The sequence below is a fragment of the Suricata suricatta genome, chromosome 15 (assembly GCF_006229205.1).
Source record: "Suricata suricatta isolate VVHF042 chromosome 15, meerkat_22Aug2017_6uvM2_HiC, whole genome shotgun sequence".
In the NCBI taxonomy this organism is placed as follows: Eukaryota; Metazoa; Chordata; class Mammalia; order Carnivora; family Herpestidae; genus Suricata; species Suricata suricatta.
The window spans coordinates 14,076,905-14,098,109 of NC_043714.1; the positions used below are offsets into that span (position 1 = coordinate 14,076,905).

General features: G+C 38.8%; 1 long non-coding RNA gene across 2 annotated transcripts in view; it reads right to left on the reverse strand.

The window, feature by feature from the left end:
• Window positions 1-20,616, reverse strand: part of LOC115279352 — a 34,871-nt gene extending 14,255 nt beyond the window's left edge. Inside the window, exons 1-3 of one of the 2 annotated variants that reach the window (XR_003903382.1) lie at window positions 20,104-20,616; window positions 14,426-14,595; window positions 14,071-14,278 (exon numbers count right to left, since the gene is read on the reverse strand). This is a non-coding gene — a long non-coding RNA (uncharacterized LOC115279352). Of the gene's footprint in view, window positions 1-14,070; window positions 14,279-14,425; window positions 14,596-20,103 lie in introns of those variants that run through there. The other variant, XR_003903383.1, reaches the window with a different exon arrangement.
• Window positions 20,617-21,205: the final 589 nt, after the last annotated feature.

A 21,205-nucleotide genomic window follows, 5' to 3' on the forward strand; every position in this document is an offset into this window, starting at 1 on the left:
ACACCACACCTCTGAGTTTCTTTCTTTCTTTTTTTTAATGTTTTTTATTTATTTTTGAGAGACAGAGAGAGACAGCACGAGCAGGGGAGGGTCAGAGAGAGAAGGAGACACAGAACCAGAAGCAGGCTCCAGGCTCTGAGCTAGCTGTCAGCACAGAGCCTGACAGGGGGCTCGAATTCACGAACCCTGAGATCATGACCTGAGCTGAAGCTGGATGCTTAACCAACTGAGCCACCCAGGGGCCCCACACACCTCTGAGTTTCAACATGCCTACCTCTCATCCGCCATAATTTGTCTGAATGGTTCTTTCTTCCCTCGCACTTGCCCGTTTTTCAGATAAACAGCAGACTAAAAGGCATAATTTTGTAGCTTTAAAATACAGTATTCTTCATAGATTACACTTTTAGTTCAGCTGGCTCTTTACTTTTTATCTAATAAAATATTTTACTTTTGAACTGTGCTTTGAGCTAACTTTATAAAAGCAAAGATTTTACTTTTATGAAATGAAAATAAGCTAATATGGATTTAAGACCATGTTTTTGACAATTACAAAGCAAAAGAGAGATCTTAAGTCTTATGAGAAAAATATAACAGCTGAAGTTATCAATAGTTCAGACAATAAAGGGTTGGATTCCCAAAGGAAAAAAAATATAATTATGTATTCTCTTTAGTCTGTGTCCCTGCTGTAACAAATTACTTCTTTGCATTACTATCAAAAACCCACATAATTAAATAAATGTAGTAGTTTCTCACCGATCTATGTAGCTTCGTAAATTATGTTCAGGTTGATTTTTGCTTTACTCTGTTATATTGGGATTAGGCAGAAGTGGTTTATTGCAAGCAAGCTACAAATCCTGAATTAAGAAAGAATGGATAAAAAAATACTTAGATTATGCCCAAATTTTTTTCATACAGGAAGAAGTTTTTAATAATCTGAGTATAATAAAAATGGAAGAGCCTTAATAAGTACACTCCATCTTCAAAATATATTCAGATAGAGGATAGACGGTCACTCGGATATTCTAAAGGGGATTTAAGCATCTGAGGGAGAAAAAGATCTCTTTCCACATCCAACAATCCATGAAATACTGTGAAATAAGTAAACTTTCAATTTGTAAAGATTTGCATCCCATAATTTTACTAACATTATTAATTGTCTATCTTTAGACAAACAGTTTGTTTGATTTAAAATAACCATACTGAGGACCTCACAGCTGTGGCTGCATATGGGACCAAGAAAGGATTTAAAGTAGCTGAGAATTATAGGCTTATTATATCTCAAGAGGATCAATTCGATCCTAGGCTGCATATATGACAACCATCCTAAAAAGCATCATATTTAGAAATATGGAAGTTTTCTGGGATCATACCCCAATATCCTTATTTATTTATTTATTTGTGTGTGTGTGTGTGTGTGTGTGTGTGTGTGTTGTCAACACATTCACTCTTGCCAGCATTAGAGACAATTTAGCAGCAAGTTCAATACTGCAGCATTTCTGACAGTGAAAGTTTGTCAATATTGGAAGAGAGACTAGGAAAGGCGATGGAATCTTCTAATTTAGAAAGGTCATCTATGTATAGTGTGGGGTGACTTAAAGTGAGAGAAGTGGCCTGAATGAGTTCGCAAGGCCCCCTCCAGTCCTACGTCCCTGTGATACTGTCTCTGCTTCTAACTGACAGGAGCAGCTTTTCTAAAAAGGCAATGGATTTTACGTGAAAGGAAAGAAAAGACAAAAAGAAGAGAGAAAAAGGAAAGGAAGAAGAGGAGTGAGAGGCAAAATAAGAAGAGAGAGAAAAGAGATATACGTCCAATGGACACAGATTCTTGATTCCTGAATATCAGAGCAGCACAAGAAGTCTGCATTCCCTGATCCTGCTTAATTTTCGCCTGAGTATCTACTACGGGAGCCCCGCTGAGAGGTCAAGGTCTGCCCCTCGGCCTGCGTGGCACACTAGACAATATTTGGCATGAAGATGATGAATTTTCAAACTAGTTCAAGAGTAACTGAAAATGGAAGTCTGAGAAAAGCTAACGTGTATCCTTATCTCCACATAAACACATCAACACTCATTTTAAGCCTGCCAGCTATCTCTTCCCCAGGAAACACTCAATACTGCTCCTTGTACACTCAGCAGATCATTGAGTTTTCTCTCAAAAACTAATAGTACAATCATTTGCAACAAGAAATTCTTCTTTGTCTGATGAAATAGTACAATCCCTGAGCTGCTGCCTTATATTTCAGGAGACACAGGCGTTTGGTCTATGAATTTCACACCCGCAAGCTGAGCTCAGACTCAAGGCCACCCATCCCTGGGGCTGCCAGGGACCTCAGAGGCCGGCCAGTCAGGCCCCGGGACTTTGTAGGTAAAACAGGTAAGTTCTTAAAGCCATGTTAATACCCAAGTTGCCTGTTCCTTTTATTTTCAAAACTGGATGTTCCCATTTTTCTTAACCAGTGAGTCTCATCAATTCTGGGTGAGAGGGTGATATCCCCTTGGGATACTTGCATATCTCTAGTTTTAGCTTGATTTTTTAATCAAAAGTATGTTTATACATTCAGTTAGAGTATGCTGCTTGCTATTATTCTGGTCCTACTTAGAGCAAACATTAGTTATTTCGGAGGGAAAAATATGACAATTCCACTCCAAATAGCTAAGGCAATGTCACCACAGAGAAGTGGTTGGCAAGACACACACACACTCTAATTTGATAAGTATAATTTTCCTATTTTACAGATGAGAAAACGGAGCCTATAAGTCAAATGACCAATTCAAAAAACGTACAAAAAGTGGTCATCTGGGAACTTGAAGTTGCAAAATGTAAACAGATTCCTAAAGGGATCAGGTGGCAATTAGGTCAAGAACAAGTTGCTGGAATTAACTGTGGAAAATGTGGACACCAGTAAGGAAAATAATGGGCAGGGGTACAAGAGAGTTTCTGAATTAAAGAGAAAGATGTTGACAGTATTATTGCCACAGGATTATTTCTCAGTGTTCTCACTAAATCAAGAAAGCTTAATGGTTGAAGGCAAAAGAAGTAAGGATAAGGACATAAGAAGTAGAGAAATGGATGGGAACTGCCACATCCAAATGTGATGTCACATCACAGAGAACAGGACAGAGTGCATACATTTCTATAGGACCCAATTAGTATGCTTTTATGACCTACAACTGGCAGGATGAGAGCAGGGAATGCAGGTGGTTGGGTTGCATTCGATCCCAGACTTGACAGACCAGATCCACAGTAAGATGAAGAAGCTGCATGATTATTGCACTCTCAAAATGTCAAGGTTTAGTCACTGATTGTGGGATTCAGAGAAGATAGGGACTCAAAATAATTCAAAAGTGAAATGATAGCCTGGGGGGTGGGGGTGGGGGGAGCTTTAAATAACAAATAAGTAAATACTGCATTATTTGGTGTGAGGAAATGTTCAAGTTACAATTTATAAAGATTGATGAGAAAAGGAAACATTGAAAATGTTACTGATATAATTATTCTTATAACTGATCTTTTTTTTAACTTTTTTTTTAATGTTTTATTTATTTTGATACAGAGACAGCATGAGAGGGGGAAGGGCAGAGAGAGAGAAGGAAACAAACACAGAACCGGAAGCAGGCTCCAGGCTCTGAGCTAGCTGTCAGCACAGAGCCTGACGCGGGGCTTGAACCCACAAATGTGAGATCTGACCTGAGCCAAAGTCGGAGGCTTAACCAACTGAGCCACCCAGGCACCCCTAACTGATCTTAAGATATTATAAGCAAACCACTCTAGGTGGGGATAAGATACCATGAGAATAGTCATACTGAAAAAAGTGAATGTGAAGAAATGAGGAAGTTAAGAAAAAAAATCAAGTATTCAATAATTAAGTAAAATGTTTGAAGGACGTTCATAGGAGGTAAAGTAGAAAGACAGGTAATAAATTCAAATTATTGAGATGAATGAGAGTCATAGAAGTTGGTTAGTGAATAACACTGAGGATAGAAAGAGAATAAAATGCATAAAAGGTGTTCAAAATATAGTACAAGTTTACTTATATACAAATTATGTGACAAAGCAAGTCTCAATGCAACATCTCTTCCTATTTCAATAAACAAGTAAAAAGGGAATATGATGGTGTCAGGAAACTTTTGATTAAGGTTAAATTTTGATCCCAGCCTGGTGAGAGGGGTGGGTGCACCCACGGGAATTATAGGCTATTTCACGACTTTTCAGATCTACAGCATAATTGGATCAGGCTCTCAGAGCACGGCAGAGGCCGCCTCCATAACCCTTTTGCATCATCTTATTCCTTTCTTCGTTCTGAATATTCCTTAAAAAACACTGTACTAGGTGCATGGAATACAATGGTGATCAAAACAGATAGGGTTCTACTTCCCAGCAGCCTAAAACCTTCCCTGTAAACATGTAAAAGTCTGAATGATATTTTATAGCATCAAATTTAAGGATAAACTAACTAGTCTCTCATTTGTAGATTAGCAAACTAAGGTACAATTAGCATCAGAACCACAGCTAGAAGCTAGGTTTCTGGGTTACCAGTCCACAGCTTTTAGGTTAAATTATATCAAATCACTCTAGTACTGCACCAAGCTTGAAAGACATGCTAAGAAGGAAAAAAAAAAGTGTTGTTTTCATAATTCTAAGACACCTTCCTTACATTTACTTCTTTACAATCTCTTCCCAAGCTCTGCTTTTCCTGGTATGCCATTTCATTTGGCAAAGGCAAAGAGTGGACTGATTGGAGATGTTTATATTCTCTTCTTCAGTTCTTTCCCTACAGTGCAAAATTATTACTCAATAGATAATAAAAAGAGAAAGTAGGTAAAACAACTTAAGAATCTGACACATTCTAGGCATTCTTTTTATTCTTCCATAATGCCTAACATAGTGTCTTTTGAAAAGTAGTGAATCGATAAGAATTAATGATATTTTTAAACTACCAGTATCCTTTCAGTAATATGGTAATCTGTAAATTAAAATATTAAATGCTAACAATTTTGTTCATGAAAGATTATAGTAATCAATTTTTAACTTTTACATTAAAGAATTGTTTTTGTGACTTTTAGGTTTCATAAATATTTAAGTCCCATATGGTGCATATGCAATATGTGTTTCTGAATCACCACTATTGGAATTAATATATCAGGATAGCACATGTTGACATTTCTACAGTTTTGGGTACACACTGTGCCTGACTTTACCCACCACAGGGCAGCTGTTAAGAAGCAATGGTAAACCACCTAGACATGTTATACACTATATCTCAAGACAGGGAAAATAATTTGAAGACTAGAAACTAATCTCTGGAAGAAGACTGTTGCATTTAAGTCCCTTTCAATGGGAGACAGAATAGAAGCACATACCAAACATGGTCTTTTAATGATGAGAGGTGGACCTGGCTGAGGCCAGATCACTGCAATGAGCTAAGTTATCATTAGCCATGAGCTAAATGCCAGGACAGCACAGCATTTCTAAAGGGACCCAAACAGAAGGTGGCTAATGAAGCCCAAAGGCAGGGAGAGTTGCCCCGGGTCTGCTTCCTATCCACACGCAACCCTTTAGGCAGACGTGTTCACACACACCGTGTTCGACTCTCATCTACACAGACATACAGAATGCTCTCCAACCACCGCAGAGGCTAGAACTCCAGGGGTTTCTCCTCTATGCTTTATCTGCAGACATAGACACCCGCAACAAAACACATTCCCACAGCAAAGAAACTCATCATTATAAGCTTAACCATCACAGAGGCTGGGTGACTGCTTACATTAGATCATTTTAATGATAATTGAAAGAGAAGGATATGGTTGAGTCCACAGTTTGAGTGCCTCTTCCAGGTTGATTGAATAGATTGTAGTTCTATCCCTAGAATCTTTCTGTGAAAGAACAAGAGTACAGAATCCTCCTTCTTGTTCTTGGCAGTTAATTTCATTCTCTGCCTGGAGAAAATCTCATCCTTCAAGATCTCTCAAATATACCCTGTTCAATGAAGTTTTCCTTCAAGCCACTAGGAAGAATTAATTTTTCTGTAACTGTGCTAGTAAATAGTACTTTGCTCATGACACTAAAACACTTACGAGTTTACATAATAGTTTCTGTGCGTTTCTATTCAGTTAGTCATGACTATTTCTGCACTTCCAAAGTGCCTTCTATTTATATGTAGGTATTATATAACCCGCTGTACTGTCTGATTTATCTGCTTACACATCTGTTTCTTTCTTTCCCTTCTCCATCTCTCCTCACAAGTAATCTTCTTGAAATCAGGACAGAGACTGCAGCCAATTTATCTTGGAGTCTGCCATTTGGTCAGCTAACCTTCCAACAGACAAAATGTCATCACTGGAAGGCCAGTCATTGGAGCCCGAGCCTTTGTCTCCCATCTGACTTGGGCTAACCAGTCCTGGATCAAACTTCAGTATCTATTGCCTTTGTTCTTTTCCACCATGGTTTTCAGAGGGAAATGCCTCTTGTTTCTGGTATAGACCAGAATCTAGAACCACTTGGTAAGCATCATCCTTCATATCTCCTTCTTAAAAATCATGATTGGCATATGTTTTCTGACTTGGGGGGGGTCATACTCTCCTGATCAAGGCAGGTGTTCTTTGTTGCTTCTCCATCTTGTGTCCTTTGGCTGTTCCACTAGGGTCTATTCCCAAGCCTGTTTTGGGGGCTCTGTCCTCTAGGATACACAAGTTTTTGCTTCCTGCCTTTCTCTGTCTCCTAAATTAACCACAGGACTCAAGAGATCTATGGTTCACTCTCGCTTCTTTCCTTTCAACTCTTTTTTTTATCATTGTTACAAACTTCTGCTCAAAGAGGCAATGAGCATTTCACAACTTTATCCCACTTTATTCTTTCTAGAGCACCTGTCTTTGCCTCCAAGAGAATGTTCTCCTACCTTCACAATAGCCTCATTCATGGATTTATAATGTAAATTTGCATGTTAGAGAAAAAATAAATCTCTGCTTCCTTTAAGCATTTTAAAATGCTTTAGATCCTACATTGACAAATCTACCACTCTTCCAAGATCCTTGTCATGGTAGGGGCAGGGACTTTGTGTCATGGAAATACAAGTGACCCCAGCTTTGTGATCTTGGATAAGTTATTTACTCTTGCTGTACCTTCATTTATTCCTCAGTAAATTGGGAGTAAAAGACCCAGCTATCATGTTGTGTTGAAGGTTCAAGGTTATATGACACCTGGTAGGCATTCAATAAATGGTAACTATTCATAGTAAAGAGAAAGACAGCAATTCACTATTTATTCGATGGGGATACTCAATTCATGTCCATAGGAAGTCCGAGGAAAAAAAAGGTGACATTTAACATCAGTTTCATCATAGTTATCTCCAAATCCAATGCCCTGGATGTTGTTTGTCTAAATGTAATCTGTTTTTTTTTTCATTTTTATAAAAACTATCTGCATATGAAGAGACAATTTGGACAATGTTACAAAAGATCAGGAAGTCTAGGATAAACTACTTACTGGAACTCTCCACATTCCCCATCCCTGAGCATTGCTGTGTCTCTGTAAATAGTGGTGCAGCCATCACTTCTGCCTAGACCAAAGATTTAACTGCTCCATAAAGATGGCAGGGCCAAATGAAAACTATTTCATTAATTCAGAAAATAGATTACTTTTGAGCCAAATCTCTGCCATCCTGATGAGAGACTGAGCTTGAAAATATAGCCACAAATCTGCTGCAAGCTCACAGTGTTTGCTGCCCAGCTATAGACACACACACACACACACACACACACACATCATCGATTTTCTAAATCAATAAAATGAATACTGCAAGTCAATAAAATTAGAATGATGACAAAGGTCACATTCTGGTTCTCCAACTTTCTGTTTGATTTCACCATGTTCCAGCACTCAAACTCAACAGTTTCCACAAGTACCACTAAGGGGAAGATGACTGAGGAAATCCCTTACAAGAGGAAGAACTTGGGCAGTCTTGAGTCTTATTGGGTGTACTCCAAGAGAAAGGATTCTGACTATATCATCCCCTAAAGTGCACCTGTTCAAAGTGTTTTATAATTTACATGTGCTCCCTACTCACCTCTCATAATTTATTTGTTGTACTAAGTAAACTCTGGACAGATACTTTCGAAAACCCTCTCCCAGCAAGAGCCACTCATCATTCATTTATTCTCTCACTTCTCAGTATTTGTTAAGAGTTTTCTAGTTACCTGTACTTGAATTTAAAATTTAAAAGAAAGAGTTCTCTATGGGCCAGATAGTCAGCTAAAGCTGTGGATACAATGAAGAATGAGAAAAACACTGTCCCTGACTTCCAATAGGGGCAATGCTGTGGCCTCACAACAGTGTGCCAGGGTTCAGTGAGAACAGAGGGCTCGGCAATGAGATACCTAAGAAAAACCTTCTGACGTTTCCACTGGAGTCTGAAACATGAACACCAGGTAGCCAAGTGAAGACGGAGAGCTGAGAAATGAGACTAAATGGGAATAAATCAGAATTTTTAACTTATGCTAAGGGGTTTAAACTTTACACTAAAAGTGATGGAAAGTCACTGGAGAATTGGGATTGGGGACAATGTGGTAAAAATAGTCTACTTTTTTATTGTGTTTTCTTCTTTTCCTGTTCCTGTAAACATATGTGTTGGTTTTATAATAAGAAAGATGTGAGGAATATACTTAATTTCTAATTAATAAAGGTAAGAGAAAGAAAAAATAATAGCAAGAAAGTAAAGCTGAGCCAGAAGTGAGGTTAGTATTTTTTTTAATGTGTATTGTTATAGTCTTACTAGAGATAGACGAGAAATTTAGCTCTAAAGCTATCAAAAATCAATTAAAAGAGGGAAACTCCATTAGTTTCAAAATACACAGGTCCATGAGAAAAAAGGCCAGACTTATTGGAAAGGAATGAGTGGGGAGAGAAAAGAAGGGAAAGAACTAGAATGGGCAAGTGGTAGGTAGATCAATGTAGGGCCTTGTGGGTCATTGCAAGGACTCTGGATTTTATTCTGAGTGTGACAGAAACCTTTGTGTGGTTTTGAGCAGTAAGGTGAAGTGATTTGATTTACATTTTAATAGCTCACTCTGCCAGATCTGTGGAGGATGGGCTATGGTTGGGGAGCAGGAGGGTCAAGAGCAAAGGAGGGAGACCAGTTTGAAAACTATTACAGTAGCTCAGGAGGAAAGTGATGGTGGCTCAGTGTTAAGTGGGTAGGGGTAAAGACAGAGAAATGTGACAAGACTCAGGAAAGATTTGAAGACAGAGCTGATAGGGTTTGCTGATGCATGGATAGGTGGTGAGAGAGAAAGAGGAATCCAGAATGTTCCTGAAGTTCTTCCCTTGCTTGGGTGTGTCAGTTACTGAAATGGGGAAAATTAGGAAGATCCAACAGGGGGTAGGTTAGGGGGAGGGTAGAAAACAAAGAGATCTGTTTTGGACATGTTAAATTTGAGATCTCTCTCTCTCTCTCTCTCTCTCTCTCTTTTCTTTCAGGTAGTCACATCTCTAAAATGAGATGGGTTTTGCACATTTGTCTATTAAAGAGGCTTATTAACAAAGACAAGTCCCTTTTTCATGGGATGTCAGGACAGATGGCAAGGTGAAGAAATTTGGCAAGAAAATTGAAGGAATATCTTGGTGCTACAAGGCCTCTACTGAGGTACCTGGGTGGCTCAGTCTGTTAAGCAACAGACTCTTGCTTTTGGTTCAGGTCATGACATCACAGTCCATGGGATCAAGCCCCACATCAGGCTCCATGCTGACAGGGAGGTATTTGCTTGGGATCCTCATTGACTCTCTCTTCTCTTAAGAATACAAGACTCCTGAATGCCCTACCCATTAGGTGCATTTGCCAGAACAGGGCAATCTTAAGTCCCAGAGTGCTGGGTTTTACAGATCTAAACTTTGGCAAAGTCTCTAGTGAGGTTCCTTCTCTGCTCCTTTCTCTACTCATCTTCATTCCAGTCATTCTAAAATGTGTTAGCTACCTTATTTCCTCCTCCTGTACCTCTCCTATACTCTCCTAGGCTAAGAACTGGAAACATTCCTTTTTTTTAGAAACTGGATTCAGCTTTGGCTATCAAGGTAACCTTGGCCCTAAAACTTTAGGGCCTATTATCAGAAAGGAGGATCAGATCTCTCAGAAATCCTGAAATAGTTATCTCTAGTTATCTCTAGGCCCTGCAACTTGTCACATAACCAAATAGATTGCCCATCAGAAATTCTAAGGCATGGGAAGGGGAAGGAGGGGGAAAAGAAAGTTAAGGAGAGGGAGGGAGGCAAATTATGAGAGACTCTTGAATACTGAAAACAAACGGAGGGCTGAAGAGGGAGGAGGAAAGGGGAAGAGGGGTGATGGTCATGGAGGGGGCACTTGTGGGGAAGAGCACAGGGTTTTATATGGAAACCAACTTGGCAATAAACTATTAAAAATAAATAAATAAATAAATAAATAGAGTTTTAAAAAAAATTCTAAGGCAATTCCAAGCCCTTTTCATGGATCAAAATTACAGAGATTACAGAATTGGGTGTGTGTGTGTGTGTGTGTGTGTGTGTGTGTGTGTGTGTGTGTGAGAGAACCACACAAGATAATGGATTAGAAAAACAACTTTAGTGAACTGTTATATTATATCTCCTTTATTGAACCCAGAATAGCTCAGGTTCCCAATTTCTTTGCTTCTTTAACAATTATGAACAATGTGCCAATCACTGACATGAGTCAAAGAGGTTGTATTATAGAAAGCTCAGGAACCAACAAGAGAGGCATTCATAAAATATACTTGCAAAAAGAAGTATATATTTAAGTGCACAGAAACCCAGAGGATGGGGGAGCTCCCTCCTCCTGGAGAGGCAACAAAGAGGCAAGGATGTCAGGAACTGTTGAAGAATTTAAACTATGAAAAGTTTGAGTGTCAGGAAACATTGTGGCAGCAAGAAAAGAGAACTGATTAGAAAACAATGAGAAGGCAGACCAGTGAAGAGGCTACCATACCATTCCACAAGAGACATGATGTCTGAACTAAAACTGTTATCCCAGGGATAAAGAGCAGAATATGGATTCTTAAGATATTTAACATGGTAAAATAAAAGTTAAAAAAATAAGTTCTTGCCTACGTACATATTCAGAAAATGGGAGGAACCATGGATGATAGGGAAGACTCTGGCTTGAACGTGATCTTGGCTATAGCTTTCAAGATGCAATTTATAAATTCAATGCCTTAGTTTGAGTTTTCTATGGATATTTTGCCCTGCTTTCTTTCAATGCAAATCCATTTGCCTTTATTGAATGTCTTCAAACGACATCACGAGGGAGGCTCCAAACAAGTCCAGCAGAAAATACTTTTCCTGAAAAGAATGGCCAATAATACCACAATGTCAAAACTCTCCAGGAAGATTTAGATGTGTTTCCTGGATGATTGCTTAAATGAGATATCATATGCAAACTGCAAATAGAGTGTCTGACACATTAGAGATACTCGATACACTTTAACTATTTTGCCATTAAGGCTTAGTCATCAACATTGATCACAAGCTTTCCCTAGATGGTTAATTAATCGTCAAGTATTTCAAGCAATATGTATTTATTGAATATGTGCACGGCTCTCCGCAGGCAATGCTCCCTGCCATGTAGTTTGCCTGGAGTTGATTCCGAGCCTACAGAAAGACTCTTTGGACAGTGTAAAACAAGAGGAAGGCTAACAATGTAGGAATCAAGAGATTAGTGTTGTAGCACTAGAGGAGTAGGTAGGAGGTTAACCTAGTGCGCTCATTTGCATTTGAGGAAATTGACATTGCTCTGTTCACCACCTCATTAGTTGGTTAGAGGTGGAGCCAGGCTTAGAAATGGGGCATCCTGACTCTTTGTCCAGTGACTTTTCCATGACATCTCAGACATGTGAGACCCATTCACCCCGGAAGGCCACCATGTGCTCTAACTTACTTCCTTACACAGATGATACTATCAGGATAGGTTAATTCCTGCAAACATAAAACAATTCCTTAAAATTATGTTAAGCATGTCAGATACAAACAGCTCAACTTAAACCCATGCTGCCAAGTCTTAGACACAGCATCCATATTAGTAGCTAGAAATAAGCACTAGTTTGAATTCTTTGTGATTTGGTGGTTTATTTTCCTAAATATGTTTTTTCTACATTTTCATCTGAAAGGCAAAGAAATTGCATATATTTAAATAAATAAAGTATGCGCGCACTCGCGCACACACACACGTAAATCATAAGCTTCATAGGTGAAACCAGCAGAATTCGGTGTGTTCTACCAAAAGTTTCCCTGTGATTTGGTTAGTTTAAAGCCAAATTCAAGTTCTCCAAGAAATTCATCCGTGTTTTGAGTCTGCTAGGTACACACCTGAACAACCCAAATATTGAGATACATTATATTTGAACGCAGAACTTCTGCATCTTCAGCATGTATGGGATTGTAGCCTTGGAAACTGAATTAAGAAACGGGAATTTATTAGGAATGTTCAAACTCATTAATTAATTAGCATTCACTATCTCCTTTGCAAGTAAGCAATTTTATCTCCATTTTGGGGAGGAAGAAATTAAATCAAAGGCAAAGAGCTATACTGGCTCACCTGAGGTTTGACTCCCAATAAAACTCAGGATTTAAGGATTTGGGGGCCAGTATTTTGGTCACTGACACTTGCAGTACTATTCTGAAAGAATTCAAATGAGTATGGGCTCATGTTGCCTCTCTCCCCGTAGTCACTGTCCAAGTTTGATTTTGAGCAGTACTACCAATAGCATTTCATACCCAAAGGCATAATTTCCAAGGTCATTTGCATCTCTGAAGCAAACACTTAGTATGATCCCCAATGTTTAGTTTCTATCCAAAAACCACCAAATTAAATGTTAATATTCTATCTTTCACATTTCCATCATTATTTACTAAGTCATTTTAATCACCAAAATATAATAATTTTAAAAGTACTACTCAATCTGTTTTGACCTAATATTTCCTACGTTTAGCCAAACAAAAAGAAATCTTATTTACAGTAGAGTCTTTGTTTTTTCAGAAATAGTCTTAACATACAAGTAGCAGTCCTTTAAAGATTTCAACATGAGAATCTTGAAAGAAAATTAATGTTTCAACAAAAAAAACTAAAAGAAAATAAAAGCATTCATTTAACTTGAAGTTAAAATTTTCTAGCAGCATTGATATCTTCACTTTCATACTTGATATTATTTATCATTTTAAGGTGTTCTGCCAATATTGATAATTTTTTAATTCCCACTAAAATAGGGATTATTACTCTCATGATAAGAAAACTGAGGCAGAGAAGAATATTCAATATACTGAAAGTATCCTCATATCTAAAAAAACTCATACAATATAGGCATATTACTAACACTTTTTTAATGTTTATTATTGAGAGAGCAGAGTAGAGGCAGAGAAGGAGGGAGACGGAGTATCAAAGCAGGCTCTGCATTGAGAACAGACAGCCCCAAGCAGGGTTCAAACTCATAAACCATGAAATCATGACGTGAGCAGAAGTCAGACGCTCAACTGACTGAGCCACCCAAGCACCCCATTATTAACACACTTTATATTTCCTTCCAATATAGGCATATTACTAACACACTTAACATTTTCATATTTCCTTCTTTGGGAATTAAAAATAACATATCAGGGATGCCGGGGTCGCTTCGTTGGTTAAGCATCCAACTCTTGGTTTCAGCTCAGGTCAAGATCTCACAGTTGAGTCTGACCCCCATACTGGGCTCTGCGTTGCCAGTAGGAAGCCTGCTTCAGATTCTCCCTCACTCTTTCCATCCCTCCCCCACTCACAGCCATGCTCTCTCTCTTAAAATAAACAAATAAACTTTACAAAAAGAATAAAATATGAAACATCTAGTAAGTGCAAAAAAAGTGTAATCAAGGGTTGAAAGAGTTAATTCTGCTATTAAATAATGTCTAAGTTTAATAAAGAACTAACTCAAGCCCTCGAAGTTTCAGATCCATGATTTAATTGGCTAGATTGTACACTAGGATTGAAATAGAATGGGAGAAAAATCCTTTCTTAAAATAAATATCAAAGAACTGGAAAAAGAAAGAAAAAGAACCTTCACATCCTAAAAATAAATTTCTGAAAAGCAACATTGCTACTGCCTTTGCCGAATTTCTGTTTCAGAATACAATACAACATGAAACACCAGTTCATGTATACCTACGTACATATATCAGCTCAGTCCAAATTTGTCAGTTCACACATCCATGCGAATCAAAGGCATCCCAGATCAACGTTCTGGTGAAGGCACTGTAGGCAGACTACGCAGGCTTGAGTCAGAGAATACAACTTTGGGTTAGGGGTGTATGGAAAAGCATAAGGTGCCTGCCCCTAATGACAGAAGAACAATATCACCACAGGGAGGAGAGTATCAAGAAGGATCAGTCTGGAGAGATACATGGTGATTAAATACTTACCTCTGTCATGAATGATTATGAGGAAAGTAAATCATGTGAGATATTTCTGGTTTAACAAAAAGAATAGAGACTTTAGAGACAAGCTTCTCTGAACTCTAATCTGGATTCCAAAACGTGATAGCTGTGTGCCCCTGGTCAGGTTACATAACCTCCAGAGCTTCTGTTTTCTCCTAAAACGAATAAAAATTAATTCTTACTTAGAAGAGTTTTGGTGAGAATATATAAAATAACATGCTGTGAAAGAGGCTGGTAGAACAGTTGACATCTAGTAAACCCAACCGAGCGTCAGTTCTCTTTTCTTTCCACACCCCTCAGACTTACTTCAAGATCAAGGGATACCACGGCCAGCCTCTCCTGCGGCCCACCCATTCTCTGGCTCCCAGGCTGTTGAGATTCTCGAGTCCCCTTAGTCTTTTGATCCATCTAGAGAAGTACTCTTCCACACCAGAGACATTTAAAACTATACAATTATTTACCCCAGTTTGTTTGACTCATTTTGATGTTCTAAAAAGTCCTTGATAACCGTGTTTATATACATTGGCATTCCAACTTTAAACTAAGCTATTCCCGTATCTCAACTACTATGTCTATCATCAGCTGTCACCCCTCTTTCTCCTTACACACTCACACACACACACACATGCTCCAGAGGGGATGTGAACATAATTAAAACAGCATTATCCACAAAGGGCAGCCCATTGCTTTTCTTGTCAGATACAGAAGGGCTTCAAGAACCCGTCTGAGCCGGCTTGGGGGGCCTCTGAGACAGGCCTGAGGCCACCTGAGAAGAAGGCGACCCCGTCCTTTGCTCCTCCCCATACCTCTGGCCTGACCTCCAGCCTCGGCAGGGGGCTTGCGCTCTGCAAGCGCACTAATCTAAGACACTTAGTGTCTTTGAAGAGTGGAATGCTCAGAAGAAAGAGGAAAAAAATTAAGTACAGGCATCTCATTTAAGCTCTCACCAGACCAGTTTTAAAGCATAACTGCCAAAGCAAACAAACCTATGATAGCGTGTACGCCCATGGGCCGATGCAGTGCCACCGTACTCTGGGAGCGAAGGACAGAAGAGAAGGGAAGGGGTGGAGAAGACAAGGGAAAGGAAAAGGAAAGCTCACTCATGAAGCTCATTTTCTTTAAAGCTGTGAGAATTACTAGGATTGATGCTAACAAAGCCAGGTCCTCACCAAAGCATGAAATGGTATTAACTCTTCCACTTTGGAGGACCTGTGCCTCTGCTCCTGAGTGCAAGGCCCTTCACGAAATCCCAGGGAACCTGTCATGTCAAACGTAACAGCCTTCCTGAACCAGGCTCAGAGCCCCAAACTTCAGTTCCTCCCAGGTGGCCCGAGAGTGACTTGTCCTGACTGGGCTCGGCGGACATGTATACGTACAAACAGACGGGTTTATTTCTAGGGCTCCGGGGCTCACTGAATGACCTTGGGATAAAAAGCAGTTGAGATAGAGTGGAGTCTCAACTGGCTGGTTTTATAAAAGCTTCCTTTCCTAAGAAGTTGCAGTATCTAGAAAAAGCTCTTCGGATAGTCATAACCTTCAGTCAACTGTGGTCTTCAGAAACTGGAATCTGATTATAGCTAGCTCTAATACAATGCACTTACATATTTTCATGGCCATGTGTTTTTTCCTTTCCCATAGCTAAGACATTTCCCCTCTATGCTTTTTTCTCCACAAAATATGTTCAAGTAAACGTTCTCGTTTTTAGAGTTTTAATTTTAAATATGGTATCCATGCATCTACAATGTACATGTAACTACTGGGAAATAAAACACTGTACACATACATAAAACATAACATTATATTGCTACAGATCAGCACAGCCTCCAACGGGCCACTCCTGACGTGAAACCTGCGTCATTCTCCTGCCTCTTGATAACTTTGTCATCAGGTACGGAACAAATGATTTTTACCAGAGCTTAATTTTCATGGGATCGCCTACTCACTTTGAGTGGAGAGGCAGGAGAATGACAAAGAATGAAAAGCTTGAAAAATGGATCCTTTCCTGGCAGAGGGAGACTAGTTCAGTATCATTAGCGTTATTACCACACAAACTCTATTGGAGCCACAGATTTTACTGCCCATCCCTCCTCCTCTCTAATACCCCTGGCTCCAGTAGTATTCCCACAAAAAGTAATAAAATATGTAAGGGGCACTAAAGGAGTTCAAGGACACTGAGCTACATTCTGTTCCATAAAAACACAAAACCAAGCCAACCCAAACCAAAACACCTTAGATTTTTGCCCTAACTTCGACATGGCTAACTTCCTATAGTATCTCCAAATAGTCTCCTTAATTGAAAGAAAAAGTGCAAATTTATCGACTCAGTCTGATTACCGAAGTAAAATATCCACATACAGAAGTGTTCCACTTTATATATTTTATTTAGGCATTTCTAAAACTTAGTTTTCATTAAAAGAAAAACTACCATAAAGAAAGGGAGTGCTGAATAATTCCTTTAAAACTTATTATAAATATCCACAAACCATTGAAATTTACAGACACATATTTGGAGACTTTTAAATACAAATACAGACACATATTTGGAGACTTTTGTGAAATTCTCTAGAACACTCTGCTTCCTGACAAATGGTTACATAAGCAGATAGATTTCAGGGTGAAAAATTGTTGTGTAAGCCAAAATGGAGTTTACAGCATATGTATCAAAATGCAATTAGTTGAAGGAAATATTAAACTAAGAAGAACTATGGAAATTGGGGCGGGGGCGGGGGGAGGTGGTGGTGAAGTTTCATTCAGAAGCTTCGTTTTCTTTTGTTTCCAAAAACTGAGATGTCGTGTCCTGGTATATAGGGAACTACATCAGGGTTGTTTAGATGTGATGCATGTCATCCTAATGAAAATTTTCCATTAAAAATTACTTTTGGTGTGCTCATAAAGAATTTAAATCGAAGAATCAAATAAACACATATCGTGTGAGGATCTAGTTTCCTAAATATAACTTTGAATCTCTAGTGAGGCGGAAGTTTATAAATAAGTAAGTACCAGGTTGCGTCTCTTCACAGAAGTCTTAGATCTATACAACTAACCAGAATATTCTGGCAACAGGGTAAATCACAGGAGGCAGAGTCAAATTTCTATCATTTCCTTTTTACCTTCTCTCTATTATGAAAACCTACATTGATTTATTTTCAGATAAAAGAAAAAGTAGTAGGTATTAAAGCAACATTTGGTAGAGTTTATATTTGTACTTCATGATAACCCATTGATATTATACTTTGTCAGATCATGTTGATATAAATTTGAACTGAATCTGACAAAGTCTGTCAAGATGGAACAATGTCTGAATTGTATGCATCTGCCAGGAAGAAAAACAAATGCAAAAATTGAAATATGTTTTAAAATAAACTCCCCAGACTACAGATACTTTTCACTTGATAGCCACAGGCTTGGCCCTCTAACCTTCATTTGGATAAAGGAATACCAAGATATTTGTTTCCTTTTGTAACTGAGATTTATTTAAATGTGTTGTTTTAAAAAATGTCCAGATGGATTTTTTTAAGGCAAAAAAAAAAAGTCTCCAGGATATAGATGACTTAGCTACCTATAAAGTAATTTTTATGTTGTGCTAAATTTATCACATGATTTTTAGGTTTTTTGTTACAGATGTACGTACTTTCTTTTAAAAAATGCAACAGTATGTATATAGTACTGAATAAATGTACATTGGAATACAATGATTTCATAAAGATATGCCAAATTTAATAAATATTGCATCTGTGGTAAATATAAACAAATAGCATTTCTCTATTTTAAACATTTGCTGAATATATGTTTATGAATTATTCTTTTCTCCTTTGACAAATGTGGAAGCTGTTCCAATTTCCATACAAATTCACTGGTATGTTTAAAGGAATGTCATTACCATGCTATTTACTTAATTTCTCAGGAAAGAAGGAAAGAAAGAAAGAAAGAAAGGGAAGAAAGAAAGCAAGAAAAGGTAAGTATTTGAAGTCTATAAATATATGTTAAGATGATGTGCTGAGTGAAGATACACACATTCAATGTATTACATATTATGATAAAACCTTTTCTTGACTATCTGTTTACTTAGTAGAATTCAGAAGATAATCTGTGAATGATTAGTCCCATTTAGCACATACCTTCAGTTCACAAGTAAAAATACATAAATAGAGTATCATTTCTTTTAGGCGAATTAGGAAGCTAACCAAATTACTAAAAGGAAAACCCTGGCATAAAATTGTCATGTCCTACAAATGGATTTGTTGAACAAATATATTCTGTGCATCCACATCCTAAACACTTTTCTCAAACAGTCGAGATTTCTACAGCAAACATTTCTTTTCCTTAAAGAATAGTCCTTTAAAAACAATGAATTTTAGGTGACACACTGTCATATATGAAACAGATTCCTACTCTTTTCCTGAATATCTTCTTTGCTCATTTGAAAAACAATTTGTAAAAGAATTATTCATTGTTCCTATGCATAAATTTTAAAAATAATTCACCACACTTGACCAAATTATTTTCAAAGTATATACAGAAAGAAAAGAACACTAAACTTTCCCTGCCTACATGTGAGAGCTTGTCAGCATCAACTCCAAGGCCTTTAATCCCAGGCTTTAAATAATTCAGATAACCGTTGATTACTCCATTGCAAGAAGCGTTGAGCTCTGCAAAATCTGAGTAACACAATATTTTCAACATAAAAAAGCCAATCTGAAATAGTAGGCATCTAAGTAAAACACTTCCTGAGACCAAACCATGCAACCCATTTTTGCATTTACTACATAAACTCTGGTAAATACCAATGTAGTTTACTACCAAGTAATTCTGCATTCTTGCTTTCATCACCTAGCCATCTAGTTCTACAGCTTAATTTGCTGAAGTCACAATCCCCATCCATACACCATCCATACATACATTTTCTGGGCTTAAAAGGCTTCTTTGAATCATAACAAGTGAAATGGTTAGTTATGTTACACGGGAATCCAAAAGTGCACACAAACGAAATTTTAAACTTAAAAGGCTACTGCTTTGACATTCACTTCCATTTCTTTAGGAAAATACTTGTTTTATAGCTTTTGACAACCCAGATCCAATATCGGCTGCCTCTGTTCACTTGCACACATGAGCCATTACAAAAGAGTTTTGCTCAGTTGGCTAAATTACAACCTGAGTAATGTAAAACAGACAGAATAACCAAGAAATATTGGCTTCCACCCCCAAATCAGAAAGCAACAAGATTTTGCCATCAAAAATATCTAGCTGAGTTCCAAGTGGATTAAACTCATCCATAAAGCTGATATATGTAGCATTTCACTTTGATGTATAGGCGTGTCCATATATGTCTGAGCATGTGTTCATAATTATCATGTAACCAGATAAATGAAAGAAATACAATTAGGTTACACACGTCAAATAAGCTCTTTAAAAATTATCAAAGTTGAGCCAAGAACCCACTGATTCTAGTGGCATGGATCATTTTGAACCGCTTTCTTCTCTAAAACTATTCATCACATTCTTTTCCTTAAATCCTTGTCAACGCATTAAGAAGCAGCAGCTCCTCTTCGTTCTAGCAAACAAGTTTAGTCCTTTAATATATCCGGACTGAAAACATCATGAAGTAGAAAATCTACAGATTGCATTCAGTATCACCAATAAGTACATTTGACTACTGCTCATACCATTTGGAAAACAGTCCTCACATGACTACGGGCCTGACACCTCATCCATCAGCAGGGTGCCCAGAGCAGGACTGGACAGTCTTCCTTGCACCGTCTCCAGAGTGGAGGCCCAGCTGGGAAACAGGCTTCTCTTCCAATAGCAATTAGATCTTTAAGATCAGGCCTCAGCAATTTGACCTAAAGCCATCCTTCCTCGCCACAAAGTCTCCACCATCTTCAGAGGAAGAGAAGGGGAGTAAAGCAAATGAGGAGAAATCCAGGTCTCCGTGGCCTGATTAGAAACTTTGTTGTCTCAAATAAACTTTGGCCACTGGAGGAAGGTACCCTATGGTTGCTCTGGCTTTAGAAAGCTCTGTCCAGGGCTTCTCAATCTTCTTTTCACCTCTCTCTCTCCCCCTCTCTCCCCTCTTCTCTTGTTTCAAAAGGGGCCTCTGGTCAGCGCTGATTAATAAGTGTTTTTTGTTGTGAAGTGTTGAATAATAGAGGATGGCCGGTGACCCAGTAAAGACTAAACCTTGCTCTGGTTTATTGTGGCAAGCTGAGAAAGGGGCTTTGGGCCCGGGACCCCAAGCACTGACCCGCACACATCCCGCGGATCGCCTATTCATTCTCTCAGCCCCACAGTCGCCCAGGCTCCCATTGTTTGCCAAGCAACAATGGAGATTTCGCAGGCAAAGTAAAGCTCTTTTCAGATTCCTCTCCGGTGTTTTGCATTTAGGGAAACACCGACCTCCACTTCTTCCCCCCAACATTTTTCCTCACTGCGGTAAAAGCCGTTCGTTTTCGGGGAAACCTGTGTGAGTTTGGTGCTTGGTCGCCACACATCAGGGATAGAAGGAGGCGAGACGTTGGGAAAAGGAGAGCCCCGGAGATTTCCTTCTTTTTTTTTTTTTTTGAAACGCATTTGGAGGACGGAAGCTGCCTCCTGGGAGAGAGGGGGGAAGGGGGGAGGGGAGAAGAAAAAGAAAAGCAAACGTTTCCTCGAGGGGGCTGCAGGGTCCGCGGGGGCTTCGGGGCGGAGGGGCGAGCGGCCCGGCCCGCGGCTCCTCCAAGCCGCCCAGCAAGTGGCGGGTGCGGCGGGCGGGCGAGGCGCGCCGTCGCT